The 16,785-nt window shown below is 43.7% G+C and overlaps 1 long non-coding RNA gene and 3 other non-coding genes across 4 annotated transcripts; 2 read left to right on the top strand and 2 right to left on the bottom strand.

Annotated features, from left to right (window-relative positions):
- Positions 1 to 12,009: 12,009 nt before the first annotated feature.
- Positions 12,010 to 12,099, bottom strand: Trnay-gua2 (transfer RNA tyrosine (anticodon GUA) 2). The gene is given in 2 exon segments: positions 12,010 to 12,045; positions 12,063 to 12,099. It is a non-coding gene; the product is annotated as a tRNA-Tyr (tRNA).
- A 322-nt stretch (positions 12,100 to 12,421) lies between these two features.
- Positions 12,422 to 12,515, bottom strand: Trnay-gua8 (transfer RNA tyrosine (anticodon GUA) 8). The gene is made up of 2 exons: positions 12,479 to 12,515; positions 12,422 to 12,457 (listed from the first exon to the last, which is right to left on the bottom strand). It is a non-coding gene; the product is annotated as a tRNA-Tyr (tRNA).
- Positions 12,516 to 12,697: 182 nt separating this feature from the next.
- Positions 12,698 to 16,379, top strand: RGD1562890. The gene is given in 2 exon segments (NR_037704.1): positions 12,698 to 13,121; positions 16,288 to 16,379. It is a non-coding gene; the product is annotated as an RGD1562890 (long non-coding RNA).
- On the top strand, positions 12,854 to 12,926 carry Trnar-acg1 (transfer RNA arginine (anticodon ACG) 1). Its single transcript has one exon. It is a non-coding gene; the product is annotated as a tRNA-Arg (tRNA).
- Positions 16,380 to 16,785: the final 406 nt, after the last annotated feature.

Below are 16,785 nucleotides of genomic sequence, written 5' to 3'. Positions count from 1 at the left end.
GGGTGATGGAGCTGTTTTTAGCAACCCAAGGTCACATGACCCTGGACTGACTTGTCCATATAAGCCAGTGACAGGAGGATGGATTCTGACAGGTGACAGAGAACAGGAGTCAACATTCTTGCCCTGGGGAGTAAGAGAGTGGGTGGGAAGGGGATTACAAGCCCCATTTAGCAGGGGTTAGGAAGGGAGGGCAATGTGAAGCCCACAGTTGTCAACAACAAATGCAAAATGCATGCTTAGTCTCTGAGCCATGCCCTCTTGAGCACTTGGGAAGAACTTAGTGACAGGCTCCTGCAGAACACAGCCCTACAGTGTAACTGTCTAAGAAGTATTGTTTCTTCAGGTTTCAGGAAACAACCCATCCAAAGGAACACGGTAGCAACTTCTTAGGTGCAAGTAAGCAGAGCTTGTTCTGCAGATCTCCATCCTGATCTGTCCAGGGCAATAGTGTGAAAAGCAATGAGTGATATTAAGTATTCCACCTTTGCCAAGGTTAGAGTATAGGGAAATTCCAACCTAAAAATGCTTTCACCATAAAAGTGTGTACACGAGCGTTTTCTTTTTACTCATGTTTATGAGTGTGTATGCATGTTTACTTATGTGTGTGTGAACATGTTGTGCATATGCATGTGGGGAGAGCATGTGGTTGGTAACAAGAGTCTCCCTCCATCACTCTTCATCTTATTCGGAGTCAGGATCTCTCAGTTGAAGCCAACATTAGCCAGTAGGACTAGTCTGGCTAGCACCTTGCTCAGGGGATTCCTCTGTTTGCCCTGGAATTACCACACCCAGAGGGCATTTACATGAGTTCTGCGGATCTGAACTGGAGTCATCACACTTATGCAGCAAATGATTTATCCACAGAGCCATCTCCCCAGACCTCTGTTTTAAAAACTTTAAGCACCAAAATGTTGAGTACGTTGCTCTCCTCACGTAGCCCTCGTTCATCCTCTACCTCCCACTCCACATACATCCTAAGACACAAAGAAAATGTATGAGAGACTTTTTAAACTTAAGCTGACTTTGCAGCAGTAGTACCCAATGGGTTAGCAGCCGGCATGCAGATCACACACTATAGTTGCATTTCGTCATGTGTTGGAGGAAGATGCAAGTGCCTTCAGTAGCTGAGGTGAAGACGGTGTCCTGGATACCGTCCCAATCCGCTCCTAAATGTCTGTGCATTTTAGTCTTCATCCAAGGTCAATTTTTTAAAATGATAATATCCCTAGTAATTTCTAATACTCTTGGTCTGCTCTTGTATCAAAACACAAATTCTGACATTTGCCAGGAATTTGTAAAAATTTTAATCAATATGTGTTGTATGTAAAACTTGAAATCAGATAAAAAGCAAAAGAAATTTTATGTCAGTTTTTGTGTGAATTTTTTATCTTATTTCTCTATGATTTCAAAAATCCAAAACATAGCACACAAAAAATTCCCCAATATACTGTTAATTGCAATAAAGGGAAGGTCATTGTGACTGGCTGTGCTATCTTGTTCTATGTGAGTAGATAGTGTATTTGTAAGCCCTGTTGTCTAATAAGAAGTTACATGAATGGATAAGCATCAGGGGGAAATTTTAGAGGAGTCTCTCAAATATTTATATAGCAATTGCAGTGAGGAAGGGAATCCACGCCTTTCCTGATGAATTACACCGTCTCCTCACTTCACCAGTTAGATTCTGCTTATATCTGGTTGTGGAGTTCTCAGCTCTACATATGAGATTTCCAAGGTGGGGGGGGGGGGGTTCTAGTACAGAAGCAAAACTAAAGAAATGCACTTATTAGTCAGGGTTCCAGAGGAATAGAATCAGTAGGTGTGTGTGTGTGTGTGTGTGTGTGTGTGTGTGTGTGAGTGTTTGTGTGTGTGTGTGTGTGTGTGTGCATGTGCTTGTGTGTAGTACTGTAAGAAGGTTTGACCAGATCACATCACATCATTAAAGGCTTTATAGACACATAATGCCCTTCTGAAGACTAGAGATCTGCAGAAACCGATAGCTTCTTAAGGCAAGAAGTTGGAAGTCTCAGAATAAGAGAGAACAATGATGTAGTCTTAGCCCAAGGCATAAGGTCAGGAATGACCTGAAGAGTCACTAATACAAGTTCATGTCAACTGAAGTCCAATATCTGGCGATGACAGCAGCAGCAAACACCAAACCACTCAAACAGATCCCTGCATGCCATCAACTTTGGATGCCCCCCTCTTCCTCTTTTGGTTCTGAAATTCCAACTGCCCTTAATTCTGGATAGGTCTTGCCTATCAGTTTGAAGATTGACATGAGATTTGGTTGTAGAGACAGCTTCACAGCACACGCAGAGCATGTGATTTAGTGGGAGTCTTTAATCAGGTTAACAACCAAGATCAACCACTACGGTCTTTAAACTAATAGTTCTGCCGTGACCCATCTGTCAGTGGGCTGCATCCTGAGAACTGAATCCCTAGGCGAGTCTATCAGTATGTGACCATCAGGTTGGAGTTACACAGGCTTGGCTGGCAGAGGTCACTATGCACTTGGGTTCTCTGGGATATCTTACTGCTCCTAGACTACAACTGGAAGAGCATGGTCTGGGACCAAATGCTTGAGGCAATTATAGCCTAGTGGTAAGCATTGCCTACCTGAAGTACAGCAAGAAAATGGAAATAAAGGATGAAAAGGTTGGAAGCTGCTCTGGCTGAGACAATGGGTTAGTATGAAGCCTGGGACAGAAATGCAGACTACTGCATTTATAGATGAATGAATGAATGAATGAATGAATGAATGAATGAAAGAAAGAAAGAAAGAAAAAATAAATGTTACATCAAAACCTATTTGACATTGGCTTACTGTAATTTTATTTTTTGAGGTCTATTTTTATTTTATGTGTACAGGCATTTTTGCTTCCATATACATTTTTGTGTCGTGTGCATGTGGTACTCTCAGAGGCCAATAGAAGACCTGGAACAGGAGTTCAGATAGTTGTTTGCCACAATGTGAATGCTTGGAATCAAACCTGGATCCTCTGAAAGAGCAGCCAGTGCTCTTAACTGATGACCATCTCTCCACTTCTGATTGTATACATTTTTACCTTGTAATCTTTCAGTTTTGTACTTTTGCTTGATAAACATTTATTTTATACAGCTGTAAACTACTTTCTTCCTATCTTCATTATGTAAGCCTCTTTTGTGTTTATTTTGTTTCTTTCATAGAAAATGAAGACACAAGTATACAACATCGACCTAGACTCCTCCCCAGCAGCATCTCTACAAACATGTCCACAATGCACTATCAATGTCCTCATAACCGCAGAGAATACCAAGTGATGTAATCATATGCGGCTATGAGTATACATGCCAATGTTCCGTCACTGACTGAAAAGTTGTTAGGTGGTACATGAGTTGCACACTGAGGCAGGGCCTCTGGTGGAAGTAACCCATTCCTTCTAAAACAATTCACTGAGCATTCACCATCTGTTCCTATAGAACACAGCTCTGGGCATTGAAAGACTAAAGAGCGAGGACTGAATGTGATGGATCTTACACATGTAAGAACCACACAGTGAGAAGGCGCTAATTCGGAGTGCCAGGAAAGCTTTGTGGTGGGATGGCTTTGGAATGAATCAACTCCACAAAGACACACTTGCAGAGACATGGAGGCACAGGCATACAGGGAGCCTCAGAGCTTCGGAAGTCTGGCCTAGAATGAAGAACGCATTGCCACCCCGTGAATTCTACACTAAAGGGTTGTGTCCTAAAAACTTACTCAAACCAGGCACTAGAAAGTCATCAAAAATTTCTCATGGGATTGTTTCCATGAGCTCATGTGTTGGTGGAGTGACCTTCCTGCCATGATTGGGTCAAATGGTGATATAGGGGACTTGCTAAAGGCAAAATGGAAGCCTCCAATAATCCAAACAAGGGTCAGCAAGCCCTTATACAGGGCAGTAGCACTGGAAAGGACAGTAGGAAATGGACACTGGGGTTATGACAGTTTGACCCGATGGAGACTAGCCTAGCATGACCCACCCGTGCTGCTGTTACAAGGGATGCTACAGTGAGTCAGCAGGCAGACTCTCTGGGTTCTGCAGCTGCCTCACCTTGTGGCAGGAGGAAAGTACCTTCACCAAGCTGGATTTAGGTTCTGTCATCTACAACTGATTAGGGTTCATAACTTAGCAATTTTTTTGTCAGGAGCCATCAGAGAACAAGCTAATAACTGCAGTGATCTTCTACCATTACGGTTAAAATCTACAACTGAACTACAGTATGCAAGGCCCAGGAGAAAATCATTTTAGGAAAGATTCCTGCTGTTAACCTCCTTTTCCTGCTATTATTAAACATATAGGACAATCACAATTAGCCCACTCCTTTGAGCAGATCTCTGCAGATCTACGAAGATGTACTGTCTTGTAGTGATGCTCTATAAACAAATAGATGACTTCTTATTTATTATTTATGATGATCCTATAGGAATTCCTACAATTATACCAGTATTTATTAAGCTCTTTTAGAGTGGGGCTGCTATTAGGTCTCTTCTGATAGTTAAAACTGCAGTGAAAACTCTGCCAGTCTCCCATTGTGTCACCAGTAAATTGCATCTAGATAGAAACCAGACTAAGCTCAGAGTACATTCCAAGAGGTTGTAAATCCATTAACCAAAGGTCATAAAAAGGGAACTAGTGATTTATTATAGGTGCTTGGGTAGAAGATAAAATCTTGACTGAGTTTATCTATACAAAACTTTACTAATAACTTAGTTATGGTTTTTAACTCTCAGTGAACCTGTGGAGCTGTGACAGGTGATGGATGTTTAGTCAGATAATTACTCCTGATGGATATGCACGTAAACATTCACTCTTGCAAACTTCTTATTCGATTTATGATTTGCGTTTTGTGTATGGACTTGTGGTGAACTTTCACCATGTGATCATGTATTCCGAAAGATGTATAAGTGCTGAGGACAAAGAGCTGAGGAACTCACAGCTGAGCTGAGGAAAACTTTTTTGGACAGAACATTTCTTAGTCAAAGAGGAGAAGAATTTTTCCTTATCTCTCTTTTTCATTCATTCCATTTCCCCTTTTTTCTTAGGCAGCTTTCATAGGGAATTTTTTACAACTTAGTAATAAATACTATAATCACTTTTTAAAGAGTCCCTTTTTCTCTCTTCTACTAACAGGCTGAAAGTTAGAGCCTTGCAGATTCTGCTGAGATAGGACAAAGGCCGCATTACTTTATCCCCCACTGGCTACATACTCAAGGATTCTCACTATATCTTCAGTTTGAAACATTGTTAGTGACACATAATTCAGAAAAGCATTGTGTTTACATTCCAGCTGTGATGCAGGCTAAATGTAAAAGCCCTCCACCCCATCCCCCATCCCCCATCCCCCATCCCCCATCCCCCATCCCCCATCCCCCATCCCCCACCCCCGGAACTCCCTGCACCCCTCCATTCCCTGCCCATGTGTTTGACCCCTTGGCTCCGACCTGGTGGTGAGTCTTTGGAAAGTTGTGAAATCTTTAAGTCTAGGAGATGGAGACTCACTGGGCAAAGCAGGACACTGGTTGCAGGCCTGCCCCACTTCCGGTTTGCTCTCTGCTTCCAGATACAAGGAGTCCCAGTTGACTACATGCTTCTGCCTTGTCTTCCCCTCCATAATAAGTGGTGCCTTGTACAACAGCGAGGTTTTGGCAGGAATTTTGTCACAGAGATAAGAAAAGTAACTGATGCAAGTTTCATATATATGAATATACATATATGAATATATAATGTATATGAAAATATATTTATCATATTTTATAATTAATATAATATTACAATTTTTTTTAGAGAGGAGAAAGGGAAAGATAAAAATTAAGACCAGCCAGAAGACAAGACACATCAGGAGGGATTGAATGACGGTCCCCAGATTTGAACTTGCATGTCCTCTCTAGGTGGAGTCAAGATCCACCATCCTCCCAGCACATAGATGCAAGACCATACAAAGAAATGTTATCCAGGGAGGCTCACCCATGCTTCTGAGTACAGACTTATCACAGAGGCATGCTGAAGTTGCTTGTTGGCTGTGACTAGCTGTAGCACTCCTTGCTTCACGGGGGCCTGGATGATACTATGAGCCTCAGAACTCCAACATTCTAATCATAGGGTGGCTCTTGCCATCCTGATCAGTCTGTCCTGAGACATCTTATTAGCATAAATTATCAATGACATCACTCGGGAAATTCTAAGAGTTTAGAGAAGTTGGGACCAGTGCCAAATTCTTTGTCATTCACTAAAACCTCAGTGTGATCGTCAGGGCTGGGAAAGGGAGACTCTAAAATTATTTTTACTTCTGTTTCAGCACATCAAATAAACACATATCCCATAATAGCTGTTATTATCACTGTGGCCAGCTGTGGCTGGAAACAGTTGTCCAGGGGTATAGTTGCTAGGCTGTGCAGAGAGTTGATTTTCATTATAGAGTCCAGGATCTCTTTCTACGAAAGTCCCAGCAGGACTTTCTGTGGTGATGAAGATCTGCACTATCCAACCTTTCTACTGAGTGATGAGAATGTGTATAGAACTAGACTGGCATTTAATGTTTTAAATATATTAAATAAACTTAAATTTTTGCGACAGGAAGCCATTTTGTCCACTGATGTGTTTTATGCCTGAGTGTTTTAGGGTATATTTCACACCCTCAAAACACTTCTGATTATCTAAAAACAACCTGGTGAATTTCTTGTCTGACGATTGTGAAAGACCTTAAGAGAGCTTTGTCACTAATAAAGATGGAATTGAGCCTGTACCAGAAAGGTCTGAAGGCAGCTCTCCCTGAAAGTCTCTTCTCCCAGTGAGATAGAAAATACTGAAGCATCAGGAGACACAAGCTGGGCCTGATGTTTTATCTTTGGTGACAGTGAGTCCATAGGTCCTAAGAAGAATCTAGAAGTGTGTGAGGCCTCAGGCCGAAGCTCTTGATGGTCTTTTCTTCTGGCCTGGCTCTAGGGGAGCCACCTCATTCTTCCTTTCAATTAGTGCACAAGGGTAACGGGTTAGTCCAGGCTTTGTTTTGCTTGGTCCTCCCAACTCTTTTCCTCATCTCCCCATCTCCTCTTCTTCCCAAGCACTCCCATCTCCACTTCTGTGCAGCCTGTGCTTTATCACCCTGCCTCCTTCCTAAGTCCCTGTTCTCTCGTCTTGTGGGCCTGATTCCTAGTTTCATGACTCATATCCACCCACATGCATCCCCACAGGTACACTCATGTGTAACAGTGAGAAGCTAAGACCCACGTGTGTGAGAGACCATGTGGTATTCGTCTTCTGAACCATTATGGTCTCATTCAGTAGGAGACTCTCTAGTTCTACTTTCCTACAAAGTCTTAAATGGACTTTTAAGCATCATTTAATTTACATTTATGATTAAATGGCCACATGTGGTGAGTGGTTTCTTATTGGACAAACAGCTCTTGAATGTGAAATTTAAAAAAAAAAAAATCTTGGGGAAACTGAAGTGTTTACATAAAGGATTCTCCAAAAGGAGCTTGGAGAGCACCATTGGGTGGATTGTACCTTATAGCTGGGATGTGAATGACCATTGGCTCCAGGTGGTTAGAAAAACAATATCAGATATTTACTCCAGCTTTCAGAATAGGTCAGAACACTCTGGGGACAGGAGGAATTTGAGGCATGAGTCAAAAGCGGTAACCTTTCTCAGCACACCAGAGTACCTCGGGGCATTTCGTCATTCCCAGCCCCTTCTGTCTCATCTGCACAGGTCCTTGAAATATGGAGGCTTAGCTTCAACAAAATAGGATCATACAAAATAGGCTTTATGGTCAGACACAAGGTGACACCAACAGGGAATATTAGATACAGTTTGTACTAGTTACTTTTCTTATTGCTGGGATAAAATACCTGATGAGAACAGTTTAAGAAGGAAAGGGTTTACTGCACTGACAGTCTGAGAGGATGATCTATCATGGAGAGACGGTGTGGAGGCTGGAGGAGCCCTAGCAAGGGATTAGGAACCTGGGACAGCTGGTCATTGAGTCATGGTGAGGAAGCAGTGGGTATCTAAATGCTGGTGCTCACACTTTTACAGGATGTGAGACTCCACCCTAGGGGATGGGAAACAGAGCTCCGCATATCCAGGGTTGGTCTCCCATCTTAGTTAAATCCATCAGGAAATGCCTTCACAGACATGTCCAAAGGCGTCCTCGGAGATTCTAAAACCAGGCCTTTGGCAATCAAGATCAACACCGAGTGAAAGCAAAACAGGAATTGTAAGGCCAGTCTTGCTTCTGGCTTAATCTCTTGTACCCAGAAGAATCAAGGAATTTGTGACTGAGTCCATCATTAAAACAGAGAAAAATACAAATAAGACACGATAAGGACACTGGATGATGTGAATGTTGGAGGCACTGATAAGCCCTGAGGGGGCTTAGGCAGAGTGGACATCGAGGACACACAAACAGGCCATGACTTGCAGATTAACTCTAGCATTGGTTAAATTTCCCCAGACCAAAGCAAAGCAGTGTATAATTAATCTAGTGTTCTTGGGTGTGTGTGTGTGTGTGTGTGTGTGTGTGTGTGTGTGTGTGTGACAGCAGCTGTCTTGATCTATCATGCTCTCAATCTTTTGAAGACAGGGCAATCACACAGGCTGGCTGGCCAGAGAGCACCTGGGAGTCTTTTGTCTTCGTCTCCCAGCATTAGGGTTACAAGTGTTTTTATGTGGGTACTTAAGCCAAGCCCTGGGCTACAAAATTAAATTCTCTTTACTTAAGAGAACAAAATGTTAGTAGTTTCCTGCAATACACATCTATCCATCCCTTCCTTCTCCCCGCAACTATTGTAAGCACAATACACTACACATTCCATAAAGAAGGCCGCACTTTACTTAAAATTTGGATGTACTGTTGTTTGAACAGGCTCTGCTGCAATTCTGCACAACTTGGCCCCGGAAACATGACTCAGGGGACACAAGAATGAAAAAAAACCACAGACACGTGTAGAAATGCTGTGTGGGAGCACCTATGGTACAGTCGACACTCAGAAAGTTCATTGTGTACATCACAAAGGGAAGGGGCTAACTGCTCCAGGGGAGGCCTCTGAGGGACAGCACTCTCAGGCTGCAAACATCCAGAAGAAAGAAGCTGTGGTTGATAGTTTCTGCATGCACTGGTTTTAACGAAAGGCCAATCGTTCCTTACTAGTTCTGGGAACAGAGGAGTGCTTTGCCATCCCAATGAGCCACAGCTGCTTTGTCACTCCACAGATCTGAGGTACTGGGGTCCTTGACACCGACTCCTTGTTGACAATATACTGGGACTTCATCTTCTCCACACAAGTTTCAGTAGATCACCCAGATACAGGGAGGCTTCCTTTGGTTTCCTATAGCCAAAGCTATGATTTTAAAAAACACTTCCTGAAAAGCACGAGTGACTTGTGGGTGCTTGTCTTCCCAGCATGTGGGAGGTAGAGTCCAAGGCCAGTCTGGACTACACAAAAGCACCACCACCTACAGCAACAACAGAAGCAGGGCCCCTAATCTTAGGAATGTGCCTTCATGTATCAACCTTAACAGTACCTGAAAAGTAAGACTCCAGCCCCTAGCCCTCCTTTCTACAGTAGGATTCCTGTCATTACCTATACTCAGAAACTCTACAGATCTTCCCCTGCTGCCTCTGCTCAGCTGGCCTGTTACCATTTTTTCTTGCTACCTGGCAACAAGGAGTTTGAACACATGATTTTAAATTTTGGATGAGAAACAGCATTTCATTGAGAATAAAAATCACAAGGAAGTGGCTAATTTCAAAAGTGCTCAGACACTCTGGCATTTCTTTTATTGAGTCAATTGTAAACTCCTTGTTGGAAGCTGTATTTACCTTGATAACTTCTTCAGCTTCAAAGCTGTTCTGTATAGATTTCAGTTCACCATGAAGATCTCTGAGGAAACGTGTAAAATCTAACATACTGTACTTTCTTCTGGACATTTCTTGACACCGTTTATGTGCTAGAAATATCCAGTGACAGTCCAACAAGTGGTCACATCTGATGCTGTCACCTGGGCTCTAGACCTTCCTTAGTGCCACTGAAACCACACACCCCTGCCGGCATGTTCTTACAAGTTCTTAGTAAAATGCCAGTGGTTGTACATATGCTATTAGATGGCCATCCCAGAAAGTGTTTAACCCCATTCTGAACTTTCAGTCTTGGTCTATTTCCCTTTCTTGGGAGAGCCTAGCACCCCTTTGCTGCACTGTCTGATGTATTTAGACAGCACATATACAAAGATCCAAGTAAGTCCTCTGGCCCTGCAGGTGTGGGATGTTCATCAGGCCTCTTGGTTTTAAAACCTGCCCCAAGCTCTGCATCGTGCCAGCAAAATGCCAGGGCCTGTTTATGCCCCCCAAATCACCTCCTCTTTCTTTTTCTCCTTTCTTCTGCCCTTCCCCCCACTTCCTACTGATAACAGCAGCATGTCTACTGTGTTCCAGGTTCTCTGCTAAGAGATTCCAAAGTCTGTCTTAATTGAGACGAAGCTTAATTAACATTACAGCCACCCTGATTTACAGAAGATGAAAGGGAAATAATCCAGATGCTGAGCAACCCCTCCAAGGTCCTACAGAGGCCAGACAGGCCATTGGCTTTCACTGCCCTCATGACTAAGCACTCTGTGACTCAGCCTCCTGATTACCACGGGTGAACATCTGTGCTTCCCTGTCTGACTGACCTCAGGAAGTGACTGGACTCTGGCGTAGACACCATTCCTACTATCTGACTTGCCACTCCTTTCTCTTTCACCGCGTACAGTTACAGAGGTTATTGTTACTGTTCACAAATAAGATTTCAGTGGCAGAGCACTGTGGTGAACACCAGGAACCCCAGTTCTGGAAAAGCTGAGGTAGACAATGAAGAGCTAGAGGCCTGCACAATGGGGTGGCACCCACTGCTCTATCATGTGGCACAGACACACACACACACACACACACACACACACACACACACACACACACACACACACACATCCCACACAGCCCTTGGGAGGCACAGGCAGCTCAAACCCAACCACTGAAGCCATGTTTCAAGACACTAAAATAAGAAAAATACATCATTTATATGAAGGGGGATAAATTTAAATGGCGTAAAGATTCAGCTAAAAACTTTATTGAAAATAACAAAATGGGATTAAAAATGGAAAGATAGAAAGTGGAAGACAGCAAGAAATGCAGCAGATTGTATACACTGGATACAAAAGCACACGAGTTGCCCAAAACTCTAAAATGTACAAGAATTGTAACTTATTATAATCCTCAAAAGGCTAATAATTCTGCCCTGGACTGAAGTGTATATGTGTGCACATGCGTGTGTGTGTTTTAACAAGGGGAGTGAACCTAAATCGAACTTTTGGGGTGGGGGGAACCGGTTCGGTTCGGTTTGGTTCGGTTCGGTTTGGTTTGGTTTGGTTTGCTTCGTTCGTTCGTTTGTTTTTAATTTTCAGTTTGCCCTCCGTGCTGGTCCCTAGTCTACGCAGTGCCCCACAGTTTGTTCCAGGAGGGAACTAGACTCCCAAAGTCTTCTGAAGGAAATCGTTCCTGCGCCCTTAGGCCTCGGCTCCCCAGGTGACGCCACACAGCCCCGGACCCTCAGCTTAGCCAAGGGTTTAGAGCTGGGTCGGTTTCCGGTTTTTGCCCCTTCTTGTGTTTCTACATATCCGTAGCATGCCTGGGAGTTTAGGACACCACACAAAATACAAAGTTGAAATTCAGCACACTGGGTTTTACTTACTGTCTTTCGGCTCGAACTGAAGTGGATTACAAAAGTAAAATGCAAAATTTACCGAAATGCAAAAAATTGGAGGATGCGGGCATCGATCCCGCTACCTCTCGCATGCTAAGCGAGCGCTCTACCATTTGAGCTAATCCCCCTCCACGAGTGCCGCCTCATCTTGTGCTCCCCTAGAGGAGGACAAGAGCACTGCTCGGCAAAGAAATTTGAATATGTTTCATAGATGAGATTAAAAGGCTAAAATAAAAGGCAAGCTCTTTCCTTCGAGCCGGAATCGAACCAGCGACCTAAGGATGTCCGACAGACACACGCCTACAGTCCTCCGCTCTACCAGCTGAGCTATCGAAGGGAGCGACAAGCTGTTTGGCAGATGAGCTCCATAACACTACGTCACTCCTTTGCGCGGCGTTTCCCAATGATCCGGCCGCGAAAAGGGTCGCCCTGGTGCGCGAAACTAGGAGTACGTGAGGAACCGACCGGGCGGTGGTGCAGCCGCAGTCTGGGACTTGTCTGAGCGCGCTCGCACTAGGGGGATCGCAAAAGGTTGGATACGGAAGAATACAGGCCCGAGTTGTAAAGTCCTAGAACTGCAGAGACGTAACTTGGGGAGCTCAATGCCTGAGAGAGGGGCTCTGGAGAAGGCCAGTAAACCTGGATAAAACATTACTGTCTCCTTCGAGCCGGAGTCGAACCAGCGACCTAAGGATGTCTTCTCACAAGGAAGTTAGCTACAGTCCTCCGCTCTACCAACTGAGCTATCGAAGGGACATGAGTTACTTTTTTGCCCCTTGACACTAAACACAACTGAATCAGGGAGTTCCTCAGGCAGACGGAGTTGCGCATGCGCATTTCTCAGACCTTGCGACGTCAGGGACGCGGGTCGTTTTACGCATGTGCACGACCACCGTTCTGCCCCCGGCAATCCCGAGCGGCCTAGAAAGGTCCCAAGCAGTGTCCCCGGGAGGCCTAGGCTCTGGTTCTCCTTCGTCGCCTGGCCTGCCTGTAGTCCCTTTTCTTTTATCACTATTTGTTGTCGTCCCGGTGAGTATAGAGAACTAACTCATGCTGTCATCCTGAAAGTCCCGAGAAGAGTTCTCATGAATGGGCCAGTGGCGCAATGGATAACGCGTCTGACTACGGATCAGAAGATTGTAGGTTCGACTCCTGCCTGGCTCGAGCTTTTGGAGCTGACTTTAAGCTAGGTCAGCAATTGGCCCCTGATGTTACTGTTGTGAACTTCCTGGAAACTGAACCTCCCCCATCACACATTCTCCCACCCCCATACCCCCCTTCAAGCCGGCCAACTCATCAAGACTTTGTGTACAGTTCAAAAGTTTCCGCATTTACTTTACCTAAGTGGGCCACTTCTTGGTAAGTCAAGACAGTAAAATGTTAAGTACTTATCTCCACTTTCTGATACTGTGCCTACTTAAGTAGTTAAAGATAGAATTTTTATAATCCACTCATCGACTTGCGTCTTTTCACCAAGCCGGGTGTTTGAGCAAAATGAGCTATGTTGAAGTTACCATGCTGACTGAAATAGCAGCGCTCTAAAGTCTGGCCTAAGACGGGTTGGACATACACTTATTTGAAAATGATGGGAGGTTTTCTTTTTGTTCCCTCCTAAAACGTCAGGTTTTACATGCAAGGGATTAGTAACTTTAAAGTTGATTTAGTGTTTCTCAGACTTTTAAAACAACAAAACTACTTTTATGGAGGTTGGGGGAGTGTTGCTTTCCTCCACTTCCAAATCACTGAAGAGCAAAGAGCCATTATCTTGTTCTTCCTTCATTTTCTTATTTTGCAAGGGAGGGAAACAAGGTGATTATCTTCAGGTCATTGTCACAACACCTTTGCACTGTGATAGAAACAGTCACCCTTAAGCAACTTAACAGGAAGCATAGGGGACCAGGAAGTTAGGGGGGTTGTTTGGTTTTTGTTTTATTTCTGTCTCTTACAACAAAATTTAATGTGAGCTACAGACACATTCAGGTAAGCCCTAGGAAATGAAGGATATACTGCCAGGAAGGCTCCTCCCTCAGTGCCTTCATCTCCTTTTTCTCTAAGGCCATAGTGCTCCCATAAAAATCCCTGAGCTTTATGGATAGCCCAGTCTATCACTGTGAGAATCCTTTCCCTTCTCAGGCCAGATTGCAAAATTCCCCCCTTTTCTGGCTGGTTATATTTCTTTTTTCATAATATGTTGGGAGAATATGTGTGGTTGTGCGGATGCATATGTAAATGTGCTTTCCCTCATACCTCTTTGAAAAAGATAATTAAGATAGATATAACAAGAAGGGCGGAGTGGAAAGAGGAGCAGGAAGAAGAGAAAGACAAAGAATCTTTACCACATCCGAAGCTATCAGTCAGCCCAGAGGCTTTATATAATACTTGGGAGTTCAAAAGCAAGTGAGATTGTAGAGACTCAATCACAGAATGAGGAGGGCAAAGGGAGGGCTGCATCAGCATGCACCTCACAAAGACAGAACGTTTGCCTAGGAGAGCCTATGGAATGGAGATGGGGCTGAGGGTGGGCAGAGCAGAGTGCAACAGAGATGGAAAGGAAAGGAAGAGTCCCCAACCCTACTCCACTCTCACAGTGGGGCACTGTAGGAGCTCTTGATCAGGTACAACATGTTCTTTAGTCTTTAGCCATGAATGAGAAAGCCCACTGGCCTCCTAAAATGGGGAGAGGGTGTTTGTCAGGAAACAACACCTTAAAAAAAGTTCAAGTTAACAAATTAAGCAAATGGCCCAAGAGATTAAAAATAACATGAGAAACAGAACAAAAGTTTCAAAATGCTAATGGTTCTTCTCTAGGAATCCAAGAAGTTATTGCAACAGTGAAAACCAGAACACAGATAGTAAAAGCATCAGAGAGCAACTGAGTTCTTAAACCCTAAAACCATGTCTGCTCAGGTAAAAAAAATCTATCAGTCATAGCTGGCAACCACATGGGAACATGGAAATAAGAGAGCAAATACCTCCCAGGACACCAGACCCTGGAAAGCAAAAACATTCTAAAATGGCATGAAAAGAGATCCAGAGAACACAACTGCCAAGTCCATGCTCTAGAAAGATAAAGCAGAGGCAATCAGGAGCAAAGGGGCCATCCAGAAGGACTGGCTAAAAACATCCAAGCCTGGGTACAATCTGGTGAAATGTGAAACCCTTGGAAGCTGTCACAGAGGAGGGCCCAGCAAAACAAAAGAATTGCCTACCCATTCAAAATAGCAGCTACACCTGAAGGTCATACTTTCAAGAGGTTCTGTACTTGTTTGAATGAGAGTGACCCCCATAAGCTCATATATTTGAATATTTGGTCCACAGTTAGTGCAACTATTTGGAAAGGATTAGGAAGTGTTTCCCATGGCATCAACTTTGAGGTTTCAAAAGCCCTTGCCATTCCAGGTAGATCTCTTATCACTCTCTCCCTCCCACTTCCCTCCTTCCCCCTACACCCCATCTCCCATCCTGGTGGCTGTGCCACCATTTCTTTCTACCATCATGGCCATGGACTAACCCTCTGAAACTGTGAGCCCCAAATTAAATGCTTTCTTTTATAAATTTCATTGTTCATTGTGTCTTACTACAGCAATAGAAAATTAATACAGTCTCAAAATATCTTTCTGAGAGAAAATAAATATTATTTGAAGATAAAGTCAAACTGATAAGTTCTCCAGGGAGATGAATCTGAGAAAGAATTAGAGTATACATTTTTAATGTACACATCTTTAATGGGGAAATGGAGGGGGGGCTGGTAGGGAAAACATCATGTAGTGATGCTGAGCTGACAGCTTCTGACAGCACCCTTGGTAGTTCCAAAGCAAGGATTGCCCTTTAGAAGAGACCCAAGTAGGGCAGAAATGGTTGGGCCCTTGTACCACTTCCTGGTTCAGTTGCTGGCCATAGGCTGGTAACGTCTGGAGGATCCAGAACATTCTGTTAACTGTTGTACTTACAGATGGACAGGGACTAGCAACACAATTCTACATCTGCCACAGAAGTACTTCTGCAAAACAAAACATCCAGCAAACAAGAGCACACAGTATTTTAGAATAAAGGAGAAGCAACCCAACAGCTGGATGTTAGATAATATGACTCAGGCTGACTGCTGCTGGTTTTTGGGTGTTAATTTTTTTCCACTTAAGAGTTCAGATGTCTTGGTCCCCAAAGTAATATTGGCAGATAGTAGTGGGTCTTTAAGAGGGTTTTATCTAGTAGGAAGCTACTAGGATCTTGAAGCATGTCCTCAGGATTGTAGGTCTGTCTCTGCATGACTTTCTGTTTTACATATATGCTCGGTAGTTTTAACTGTTTACTTGACATAACCTAGAATATTCTGCAAAGAGCGTTTCAGTTGAAGAATTGCCTAGATCAGGTCGGCCATGTCTATAGAAGAGTGTGGGGAAATCTAGCCCATCATGGATGGCATCATTCCCTAGGCAAGCTGTCCTGAACAGTCTACAAGTGGGAAATGTAACTGAGCTGAGTACAAGCAAGCAAGCAAGTTTGTTTCTCTCTGTTCTGACTGTAGGTGTGATGTGACCAGCTGCCTCAAGGTCCTGCCTCAGTGATGGACTAGACCCTGGAATTCTTAAGTCAAATAAACCCTTTCTTCTCAAAGTTGCCCTTTGTCTATGTGTTTTACTACAACAAGAGAAATAAAACTATAACATCCCACCAAGACAGCATTGCTCTGTCATTTACTATAATCACTATGGCCAGAGACCATATGTTGTACAGGACTATCTTTCGGGCCAAACTGACACCATCTTCAGAAGTCTAGCTGAGCTTGCTCACTAAAGATCACAAGAACTGAGGTTCCCTCTCAGAAGGATTGGTGGGTGAGGAAAGTCATGGTGTAAGGGTCTGAAAATCACTGAAGGAAGACCCTAGACTCAGATAGTATGCAAAGACTGAGCATTTAGTCTGCAGAAATAACCAATATATGGAGGTCAACTATTTTCCAAAATGGCACCCCAGATAACGGCACTCAGGCCTTCTTATAGGGAATTGGAGGAACTCTCTAGAA

Source organism: Rattus norvegicus, chromosome 2 (genome assembly GCF_021556685.1).
Source record: "Rattus norvegicus strain SHRSP/BbbUtx chromosome 2, alternate assembly SHRSP_T2T, whole genome shotgun sequence".
Classification (NCBI taxonomy): domain Eukaryota; kingdom Metazoa; phylum Chordata; class Mammalia; order Rodentia; family Muridae; genus Rattus; species Rattus norvegicus.
The sequence above is the reverse complement of the archived record's forward strand: the minus strand, read 5'-3'. Positions and strand labels throughout refer to the sequence as shown.